At 38.6% G+C, this 11,846-nt stretch overlaps 1 pseudogene; it reads left to right on the forward strand.

Annotated features, from left to right (window-relative positions):
• Window positions 1-2,149: 2,149 nt before the first annotated feature.
• On the forward strand, window positions 2,150-7,901 carry LOC123922641 (annotated as a pseudogene).
• The last annotated feature ends 3,945 nt before the right edge of the window (window positions 7,902-11,846 follow it).

Here is an 11,846-nt window from a genome sequence, read left to right on the forward strand (position 1 = left end):
ATGGATCTGCAACCACGCGCGGCGTGATAGATCTGACGCGCGGCGTGGTTGCGTTTAGTGATGACGTTAGTCATTACATGGAAATAAAGACCATTTTCAAGTGATTTTAGAGGTTTTTGACCTAAATCATGAAGAATAAGACATTGATTTGAAGCTACATGCGAAGGAAGAGAGCAAATGAAAAATTGTTGGATTTTATAGCATTTTTACGCCTGGGGCGGAATTCTTTACGCCCTGGGGCGGAAATTTCACTGAAGAACCAAGATTGCTCACTGTTTTGCCGTTTCAGGCGGAAAAAGCTGTGCCTGAAACGTAATTCTTTACGCCTGAGGCGGAAATTCTGTGCCTCAGGCGGAAAACGTTACTTTTGATCATTTTTATAAAAAGGAAACATCAGATCTGGATCATTATCGAATTTTTACGCAAAAGAACAGCTATTGGAGCGATTTTGGAGGATCAAGAGCGACCAAGCAAGGGTTCCAGTGTGGAAACACATCAAGATTCTTCTTGTAATCATGCTTTCTTTCATTTTATTTGATGTAATTTCTGAATTTGCAATGTCTAGCTAAATTCTCATGATTGGTCCTTAGGTGATTCTAATTACTTTTGATCTTGAATTATGTGATTGTCATATGATATGATTAATGAATTACGAAGTTAGTTTCTATTGATTGTTCTTTGTGCTTAATGCTTTGTATGAATTCGCGACTTATATGATGATTGCAATGATTTGTTTTACTATGACGATAGGAATAAATCATCGATCTAGGAACGATTAATCAATTAACTTTCACTTAAGACATTTCGGATTGTTAATTGAGATTAAAAGATTAAAGTTTTTTCTTCCTCACATGATCATAGGTCTTACTAAGACATTAGGGATTGATGATCATGAGAGAGGATTATGTTACCAAGACATTGGGCATAATCAATTATGTTTTAATCAAATCATGAAACTAATTCGACTAATTCGTTATCATACATGAAATTACCAAGAGAAATAGTAATTAGATGACCAAAAAGGACCAATCGCTTTTCTTACATCAATCTAAACACCAAAGTAATTCCGAAGTTTAAAAATTTGAACTTGAAACCAAACAAGAACCCCCCTTTTTACAATTTATGTCAAGTTACATGAGTATGTCTTCAATTTACAGTTGATTTAGAACAATCCCTGCGGAGAGAACGATTTTATTATACTACTTGACGGCTATTTAGTACACTTGCTAAATTTCTATCAAGTTTTTGGCGCCGTTGCCGGGGATTGTTGATTAAATCAACAAGGCAATTGAGTCATACTTTTAAATTTTATTGTTTTATTGATTAAGTTTTTGTTTATTTTAATTATAAATATATATAAAAAAAATATAAGTTCTGAATTTTATTTTCATTTTCATTCTTGTGTAGTGCAGTTGCTTCTTAAGGTATTTTCTGGTTGTTTATGCAAGGTAGGAAAGTAGCAAGAGAACTTGTCTTTGATCCTGAAATAGAGAAAACAGCTAAAGCAAACAGGAAAGCAGTTCGGTTAGCCCGAGAGGCTGCCCGGTTAGCAGGTGTTGCACAAGAAAGTAGTGAAGAAGCGGTTTCTAGTCCAAACACAACGGACAACGAAGCCAACATCATGGCTGAAAATCCACCACCACCCTCCACCAGTTGTGCCTGAGAGGATGTTAGGTGACTATGGGCAAAGAAACAATGGAGAGCTTGCCAATCTGGGTTTCCAACCGAGAAATCATGTGTCATTTGATATCAAGAATTCAGTGCTCAGCGCCCTCAAGGAGAATCAATACTCAGGGGCAGAAACACAATGTCCAAATCTCCACCTGGAGCATTTCTATGAAGCTTGTGACTATACAAGACCCACCAGGAGTATCTGAATCAGATAAAAGATTAAGGCTTTTCAAGTACTCGTTAACTGGAAGAGCTAAAGACTGGCTGGACACAATACCACCCAACACCATCAATACTTGGCAAGAGCTAGAGATGAAGTTCATGGATAGGTACTTCCCAATTCATAAGTATCTTGAAAGAAGAGCTGACATTAACAAGTTTTGAGCAAGGAGACTCCGAAACATTGTATGATGCCTGGGAAAGATTCAAACTGAGCCTGAAGAAGTGTCCTAAGCATGGGCTTGATAGTCATACTCAAATGCAGCATTTCACACAAGGATTGAGAGCTCAAACTAGAATGTTTCTAGATGCATCGGCAGGTGGATCTTTGAAAAATAAAAATCAAACTCAAGCTAGAGAGTTGGTGGAATCCATGGCTCAAAATGAGTACAGAGTTGAAAATGATCGTGGTGCAAAGAAGAAGGCAGGCATGATAGAGCTTGATACTCAAACTGCTCTTTTGGCCCAATCTACATTGATGAATTCTCAAATGGCAGCTGTGTTGAAACACCTCACTAGCACTCCTAATGCCCAAATGCCAGTCATGGCAGCTAATGAAGTGAAATGTGATTTTTGTGGACAAGGGCATGCTAATGGCCAATGTTTTCCTGAAGGGTCAGAAGAGGCAAAGTACCTAGCCAACTTCAAAAGGAACAACCCAAAGTATGATCCATATTCAAACACTTATAACCCAGGTTGGAGAGATCATCCAAACTTTGGTTGGGGAGGAAATCAAAACTCAAATCAATCTCAACAACAATCTTCTTCACAAAACTCTCAACAAAGGAGACCTTCTCAATTAGAGGATACACTTACTCAATTCATAAAGGTGACTCAAGGGAACTTCGAAGCTATGAAGGTTAGCCAAGATCAAATGAAAGCCAACCAAGATATTGCCAACAAGAATCATGAAGCTTCAATTAAGAACTTGGAAACTCAAGTTGGGCAATTGTCAAGGCAATTCGCGGCTACTCAAAATAATGGTTTTGAAGGTTCTACAAAGGATAATCCGAGGAATGAAAGTTGCAAGGCGATTAATTTGAGAAATAGAGTGGTTCCTTCACCTGAGATTGTAATGAAGAAAAAGAGTGAGCCTAGTGTTGAGGGAGTGAAAGAAAAAAATAATGTTGAGGGAGAAGTTGAACATGAGAATGAGGGAGAAGTTGAGAATGAGTTAGAGAAAATGATTGAGAGTGAGAAAGAGGAGTTAGTTGAAGATGAGAAAGAGAAAAAAATTGAAAAAGAGAATGATGAGAAGTTAGTTGAAAAGAAAGGCAAGGGTGTAGAGGAAAAAGAAAGTTCTGTCCATGCTAAATTGCCATATCCGCGCAAGAAGAAGGCAAAGGCTAATGATCATCAACAATTCAAAAAGTTTATGAAGATGCTTCATGATCTCCAAATTAACATTCCTTTTGCTGAAGTGTTGGAACAAATGCCTGTCTATGCCAAATTCATGAAAGATCTCTTGACAAAGAAAAGGAAACCTCTTGATGATGACACAGTTGATATGACAGAGGAATGTAGCGCCATAATTCAAAAGAAGCTTCCTCAAAAGAAGAAAGATCCGGGAAGTTTTACTATCCCATGTTCTATTGGCAACATTTCCGTTGGTCGAGCTCTATGTGATTTGGGAGCAAGCATAAATCTCATGCCATTGTCAATGATGAAAAAGATTCCGGGAGCCGTTGCTAAACCTACAAAAATGCAACTCTCTTTGGCTGATCGATCAATAGTACATCCATATGGCATACTACATGATGTTTTGGTAAGAGTTGCTGAATTTGTTTTTCCGGCTGATTTTGTAATTCTTGATATGGAAGATGATGCCGAGGTAGAGCCGTTGTTATTGGGAGAGCATTGATTGATGTTGAGATGGGAGAACTTATGTTGAGAACACATGGGGAACAAGTCATGTTTAACGTGTTCAAAGCTATGAAACACCATGATGATGAGCCACAATGTTACAAGGTTGACGTGATTGAGGAAGTGTAGAAGATGTCTTAGTGGAAGAAACACCATCCTTACCTTTAGAAAGAGTAATTGTTAATTCCATCGATGATTTGGAAGAGGAATGGGACAAGGAGATTGAAATTTGTCTCCGTCAGCTTGAATCATGTAAAGGAGAAGAAGCACAAAAAGATTTTGAAAATGTGTATGCTGTGGAAGAGAAAGCTAGTGGTAAGGAGGACCTAAAAGTTACTATTCCGGAGTTGAAAGAGCTCCCACCTCACTTAAAATATGTTTTCTTAGGAGAAGATGCTTCACAACCGGCAATCATAAGCAGCAGGTTGAGTTCTTTGGAAGCAGAGAAGCTAACTAGAGTCTTGCGAGAAAATAAAGAAGCCATGGGTTGGAGCATCTCTGATTTGAAAGGGATTAGTCCCGGATTCTGTATGCATAAGATAAAAATGGAAGATGAATACAAACCTGTGGTGCAACCTCAAAGAAGACTAAATCCAACCATGAAAGAAGTGGTGAAGAAAGAGGTTCTTAAACTTCTAGAAGCTGGTATGATTTATCCAATCTCGGATAGTGCGTGGGTTAGTCCTGTCCATGTGGTCCCGAAAAAAGGTGGTATGACAGTTGTGAGAAATGAAAAAAATGAACTGATACCCACTCGAACCGTCACTGGGTGGCGGATGTGTATAGACTACAGGCGGTTGAACTCGGCAACAAGGAAGGACCATTTTCCTCTTCCATTCATGGACCAAATGTTGGAAAGGCTTGCAGGGCAGGCCTATTATTGCTTTTTGGATGGATATTCTGGGTACAATCAGATTGTGGTAGACCCAGAGGATCAGGAGAAAACAGCTTTTACTTGTCCTTTTGGAGTATTTGCTTACCGGAAGATGCCTTTCGGGTTGTGCAACGCACCGGCCACATTCCAGCGGTGTATGCTATCTATTTTTGCTGATATGATGGAGGACACAATCGAGGTATTTATGGATGATTTTTCTGTGTTTGGTAAATCTTTTGATAAATGTTTAGCCAATTTGAATGCCGTATTGAAGAGATGCATAAGTACCAATTTAGTTTTAAATTGGGAAAAATGTCATTTTATGGTTAAAGAAGGTATTGTGCTTGGACACAAAATCTCTTCAAAGGGCATTCAAGTTGACCAAGCAAAGATAGAGGTTATTAAGGAATTGCCTCCTCCCGTGAATGTTAAGGGAGTGAGAAGCTTCTTAGGACATGCCGGTTTCTATCGGCGTTTCATCAAAGACTTTTCGAAAATAGCTAAGCCCTTAAGTAACCTCCTTGTGAAGGAAAATGAATTCAAATTTGATGATGAATGTTTGAATGCTTTTGTTGTGATTAAAGAAAAGTTGGTCACCGCGCCCATAATCGTTGCACCTAATTGGGATCTCCCTTTTGAATTAATGTGTGATGCAAGTGATTATGCGGTTGGAGCGGTGCTTGGCCAACGACATGCGAAATTTTTCCATGCTATATATTATGCAAGCAAGGTTTTGAATGAAAACCAAATCAATTATACAACTACTGAAAAAGAGTTGCTTGCAATAGTATTTGCTTTGGAAAAATTTCGCTCTTATCTGATTGGATCGAAAGTTGTTGTTTTTTCAGATCACTCGGCACTTAAGTACCTCCTCACAAAAGGCGACTCAAAGCCTAGACCTCTTGAGGTGGGTACTACTTTTGCAGGAATTTGATTTGGAGATAAAAGACAAGAAAGGTGTGGAGAATGTGGTCGCTGACCATTTGTCAAGGTTAGAAAATCCAATGGTGACCACAAAAGAGAAGTGCATTAACGAAGAGTTCCCGGATGAAAAATTGCTGATGGTTTCTCAAAGGCCTTGGTTTGCTGACATGGCTAATTTCAAAGCAGGAAATGAAATTCCGGAGGACTATTCCTATCAACAAAAGAAGAAATTCTTTAGAGATGCTAACTTCTATTTTTGGGATGATCCATACCTATTTAAGGTGGGGCAAGATGGCTTGATCCGTAGATGTGTTGATGAGGAAGAGGCACAAAGCATAATGTGGCATTGCCATAGTTCTCCATATGGTGGTCATCACAGTGGTCCACGAACAGCAGCAAAGGTGCTTCAAAGTGGTTTCTTTTGGCCGACACTGTTTGCAGATTGTGTAGAGTTTGCTAGAAGATGTGATAATTGCCAGAGGACCGGCAATGTTTCAAAGCGGGATGAGATGCCTCTAAACCAAATGCTCGAAGTAGAACCTTTTGATTGTTGGGGGATTGATTTCATGGGACCTTTTCCATCTTCACGGTCTAATCTTCATATATTGGTGTGTGTAGATTATGTTACAAAATGGGTGGAAGCTATTCCTTGCCAAGCGAATGATTCTCATACCGTGGTGAAGTTCCTTAAAGAAAATATTTTTACTCGGTTTGGGGTTCCTAGAATTCTCATTAGTGATGGAGGCAAACATTTTTGTAACAAATACTTGGAGAATGTCTTGGAGAAATACAATGTCAAGCACAAGGTGGCCACTCCATACCATCCTCAGACAAGTGGACAAGTTGAAGTATCTAACCGGCAATTGAAACAAATTCTGGAGAAAACGGTTTCTACTTCAAGAAAAGACTGGTCAATGAAGCTTAATGATACACTTTGGGCTTATAGAACCGCGTTCAAGACACACTTGGGGTTCTCTCCGTACCAACTAGTTTATGGCAAAGCATGTCACCTACCGGTTGAGCTAGAACACAAGGCATATTGGGCTGTGAAATTTTTAAATTTTGATGCAGGTCTTGCGGGTGAGAAAAGATTGCTTAAGCTGAATGAACTTGAAGAATGGCGGATGCAAGCATATGAAAATGCCGTGATTTTTAAAGCAAGAACAAAGAAGTATCATGATAAAGGGCTGGTAAGAAAGGAGTTTAAGAAAGGACAGCAAGTCTTGTTATTCAATTCTCGTTTAAGGTTGTTCCCGGGTAAGCTGATGTCTCGGTGGTCTGGTCCGTTTGTCATTAAGGAAGTTTTTCCACACGGGGCTGTGGAAATTTTTACACCAGGAGAGGAGGAGAAATCTTTCAAAGTAAATGGACAAAGACTCAAGTTTTATAAGGGAGGAGATTTTAATCGCCACAAGGTGGCAGTACTTTTCGAAGACCCATGAGGTTTCGAGACCGTCGAGCTAATGACGCTAAAAGTAGCGCTGCTTGGGAGGCAACCCAAGGTTTTATTTAACCGTAATAGTTTTTCTTTTGATTTTTTTGTGTTTTGCAGGTCAAATTGAAAAAAAAAAAAAGAGGAGTGTGAAAAGTGTACAACCAGGAAATTACGTTTGGGGCGGAAAAAAATGGAGCCTAAGGCGTAAAAATTTTGAAGAAAATTCATGTGCTCTCTGTTTTGCCGTTTGGGGCGGAAGAAATTACGTTTGGGGCGTAAAAATCCTGAAGAAATTGGGTTGCTCAATATTTTGCCGTTTGGGGCGGAAAAACTGCCGTTTGGGGCGGAAAATCACACTGAAAAAAATGGTGCTCTCTGTTTTGCCGTTTTGGGCGGAAAAATCTGTGTTTGGGGCGGAAAAATTTCGTTTTAGGCGTAAACACACATGAAACCCTCATTCTTTCTCTCAAACTTCATCTTCTTCAACAAACCTTATCCTTTCTCTCAAACTTCATCTCCTTCCTCACACAAATCCTCCATTAACAACCATCCAAACCTTCAAACCCAACACAAATCCTTCATTAAAACAACAACCACAACAAATTCACCATTTATCTTTCACCAATTCTTCCCTCAAATCCCAAACCCCTCTTGAACCTAAACCTCCCAAATCCTTCAAAACCCCATTAAACAACAACCTCTCTCACACCCATAACACCAAACCCACGAAAATTCTTCCATCCAACTCTATTCTTCAAAACCCATCATCAACAACAACCAATTCTTCAAATTTTTCCAAAAACCAAAATCAAAAACCCTTCAAAACCCTACACGAAAATTCACCCAAAAACCACCATAAATCTTCATCTTTTCCATCAATCACCCTTCTCAATCTTTACCTTTCTCACCATGAAGAACATATTCAAAAAATCCTCAAAAGATAAAGAAGTTGAAGTTGGGTCTTCAAAATCAAGGTCAAAAGTGGTGAAGAAAAGGAGAGTAGTCCGAACTCCTACACCGTCACCTTCGCCTTCTCCTCCACCATCACCGCCTAGAGAGCAATCACCACCTCCTCCAACGCGGGTTGTGACTGAAATTCCTCGGTCACGTTTTGTTCGTCCAACGGCCTTCAATCGGTACCAGACTCTCAAAAGTAAGGACTTCAAACCTGAAAAGCGTCTCACTGATGAAGTGCTAGCATTTCCCTTAATTGAAGCAGAATTCCGCAACAGGCATTGGTATGAGTTTAATTTCTGTCTTCGGTCTGGAAATCGTACTTTAGCATTAGAATTTTTGAGTAATGCATGGCGAGTGAAAAATTCGTCACCACGGATTGCTAAAGTACGCGGGGTAGATGTAGACTACTCCCCGGAAACTATAAATAGGATATTTCATTTTAATGTTCCTGAATTCTGTGTTCTGAATCATCGACGTGAGAATAGGGCAACCATGGCATCAGATAAGCGTGAGGCTTTAAAATCTCAGCTGACTGTACCCGGAAGTGTGTGGGTGAGACCATCTAGACAGCTCCCACCCCAGCGGTTTAAAACCGCTCATTTGTTGGATATTCCACGGATTTGGGCTGAATTTTGGATAAATAACGTGGAGCCAAGTGGGAACAATTCTGAGATTCCTATGGATGTAGGGCTAGCACTTCAAGCTATCTTGCTAGGAGATGACATAGATTTGGGCAAAATTCTGAGTGATGATTTGTCTGCAATTATCCAGAAAGATCCCGGGTCATATAGTCCTAAACACATCTCTGTTTGATCACTAAACTGTGTCTGGATCAAAATGTTGCTACTTTTGATGATGATCAAATGGAAGAGCCTAGAAAAGTCACTACGGCTTTTGCGAGAGATGTGAGAAGAAAAACTTTCGGAAAGACATTCATTCCATTTGCTGATGTGGATGATGTAATGGATTACACGGTTGAGGGAGGAGGTGAAGAAAGGGAGGAGAATGTTGAAAATGTGATGCACCATGAAGTGCCACAGGCTCCGGAAATGGAGAGTTTTCCAGCTCCGCAATTTGATGTGAATGTTCTTGCTGACATGGTGTGGAAAATGGACATGAGCACCCAACAGGGCATTGATATGGCGGACCACTATGACACTTCATCCGCCTTATGGCAAGCATCCATGCGTTACCGGGAGCAAGTCCCGGCATATTTCTATCCGAGATATCCAACGATGCATGATTTTGATGAAGCTCACAATCAAAGAGTTAGGAGCATGGCGGCTACACATGAAATGAACCGTGCTACCTACATTCGCCAAAGGAGGGCAGCTGGCCTTCCAGATGAAGGAGGGTCCTCATCAATGCAATTTCCTGGAAATCTGCCTCGTTTGATCATGATCATAACATGCCCGAGCAGGATTGAGGTTTTGTGCCATTCACCTTTACTGTCCTTCTCCTCTATAGATTCTTTTTGGCCTGTGTATTATGATTCCTTTGTTTAATTTGTTGCATGCTTGATGTTGGTCTATAATAAGTACTTGAGCTAGTCGTTTTGTTTTCTTTGAATGTCTTAGTCTTTTTGAAAACCTCACACTATTGAAATTTGTTTGGCTATCATCTTAGATTCAAAATTGTTGACCAAATGTGTGATATGAATTTGTGATGTTTTTGATTGTTTCGGATGCATCATAGTGATGATTTAGGCAAGGCTTAGGGACTCTCACAAATATTGACCATAGTTTAATTCAGCCAAAAACTGTGAGATTTTGAGCCCAAACACTGATTTCTTTTGATGATTATGAGAATTCCACACTTAGCTATGTCTCTAGAATTTGCGCATGTTCTCTTTAATTGATTTATTGTTGTGATGTACACACGAGGCAAGTTGTTTGGTACCTTGAGCCTGTTCTAGCCACCCTTATCATTGCTTATCCGTTGTTTAACCCCTTTTGAGCTTAAAGAAAAATGTTTTGTTTGTATCTGACCCAAGTTATCAAAATAATATAAAAAAAAAAAAAAAATGATTTTCTTGGAAAATTAGATACCTTTAGTGGTTTTTGCACAATGCATTTCACTAAGTTTGGGGTTGCTTTTGGAACTAGCAACAACTTAAGTTTGGGGTGGATATACTATACTAGAGAACTAAAAAAAATTATAAAAGAAAAATTCCAAATTATGAAAGAAAAATTCAAAAGTTCACCAAGAAAAGAAGTATCGAAAAAAAAAAAAAAAAAAAAAAGAAGAAAAAAAAAATAATAATCATGGTGATCTTTTTGAAAACAAAAAGGAATTTTGTGAATTGTTCTCTAAGTATAAATTCTTACAAAATAGGGGTGGGGTGTTGTATCTATTCGACTCAGTGGTATCTAATTTCAAGTTTTTTTACTCACTTACCAGAAAAGCCACCATCCACCTTTTAACCAGGCCACGTTATAACCTTTAAAAGTCCTCTAATGTGTGTGCTCATGACATGGTGATTGATTTTTGAGAATGTCTGCAAATTTATAGTAGTCTAGTTATGATGTGTTGATTGAGTGATTATATTACCCTTAAACAGGAGAGTCGGTGAGGGTGTGAAGAAATTAAGTATGGTCAATCTTTGTTTGATGCTCTTTGTTTTGCCTAAATTTGAAACTGTGTGTACTTGAATCATGACGAAATTGATCATTGAAATATCATGCAAATTACGTCTAACTTGATTGGGTTTGAGTTTGTTTAGCCAGATGAATCGAGGTAGTGTTTTTGTTTTCCTAGAGATTGAGATATTCCTTGAGGACAAGGAAAAGTTCAAGTTTGGGGTTGTGATGACGTTAGTCATTACATGGAAATAAAGACCATTTTCAAGTGATTTTAGAGGTTTTTGACCTAAATCATGAAGAATAAGACATTGATTTGAAGCTACATGCGAAGGAAGAGAGCAAATGAAAATTGTTGGATTTTATAGCATTTTTACGCCTGGGGCGGAATTCTTTACGCCTGGGGCGGAAATTTCACTGAAGAACCAAGATTGCTCACTGTTTTGCCGTTTCAGGCGGAAAAAGCTGTGCCTGAAACGTAATTCTTTACGCCTGAGGCGGAAATTCTGTGCCTCAGGCGGAAAACGTTACTTTTGATCATTTTTATAAAAAGGAAACATCAGATCTGGATCATTATCGAATTTTTACGCAAAAGAACAGCTATTGGAGCGATTTTGGAGGATCAAGAGCGACCAAGCAAGGATTCCAGTGTGGAAACACATCAAGATTCTTCTTGTAATCATGCTTTCTTTCATTTTAATTGATGTAATTTCTGAATTTGCAATGTCTAGCTAAATTCTCATGATTGGTCCTTAGGTGATTCTAATTACTTTTGATCTTGAATTATGTGATTGTCATATGATATGATTAATGAATTACGAAGTTAGTTTCTATTGATTGTTCTTTGTGCTTAATGCTTTGTATGAATTCGCGACTTATATGATGATTGCAATGATTTGTTTTACTATGACGATAGGAATAAATCATCGATCTAGGAACGATTAATCAATTAACTTTCACTTAAGACATTTCGGATTGTTAATTGAGATTAAAAGATTAAAGTTTTTCTTCCTCACATGATCATAGGTCTTACTAAGACATTAGGGATTGATGATCATGAGAGAGGATTATGTTACCAAGACATTGGGCATAATCAATTATGTTTTAATCAAATCATGAAACTAATTCGACTAATTCGTTATCATACATGAAATTACCAAGAGAAATAGTAATTAGATGACCCAAAAAGGACCAATCGCTTTTCTTACATCAATCTAAACACCAAAGTAATTCCGAAGTTTAAAAATTTGAACTTGAAACCAAACAAGAACCCCCTTTTTACAATTTATGTCAATTTACATGAGTATGTCTTCAATTTACAGTT

The sequence above is a fragment of the Trifolium pratense genome, linkage group LG4 (assembly GCF_020283565.1).
Source record: "Trifolium pratense cultivar HEN17-A07 linkage group LG4, ARS_RC_1.1, whole genome shotgun sequence".
Classification (NCBI taxonomy): Eukaryota; Viridiplantae; Streptophyta; class Magnoliopsida; order Fabales; family Fabaceae; genus Trifolium; species Trifolium pratense.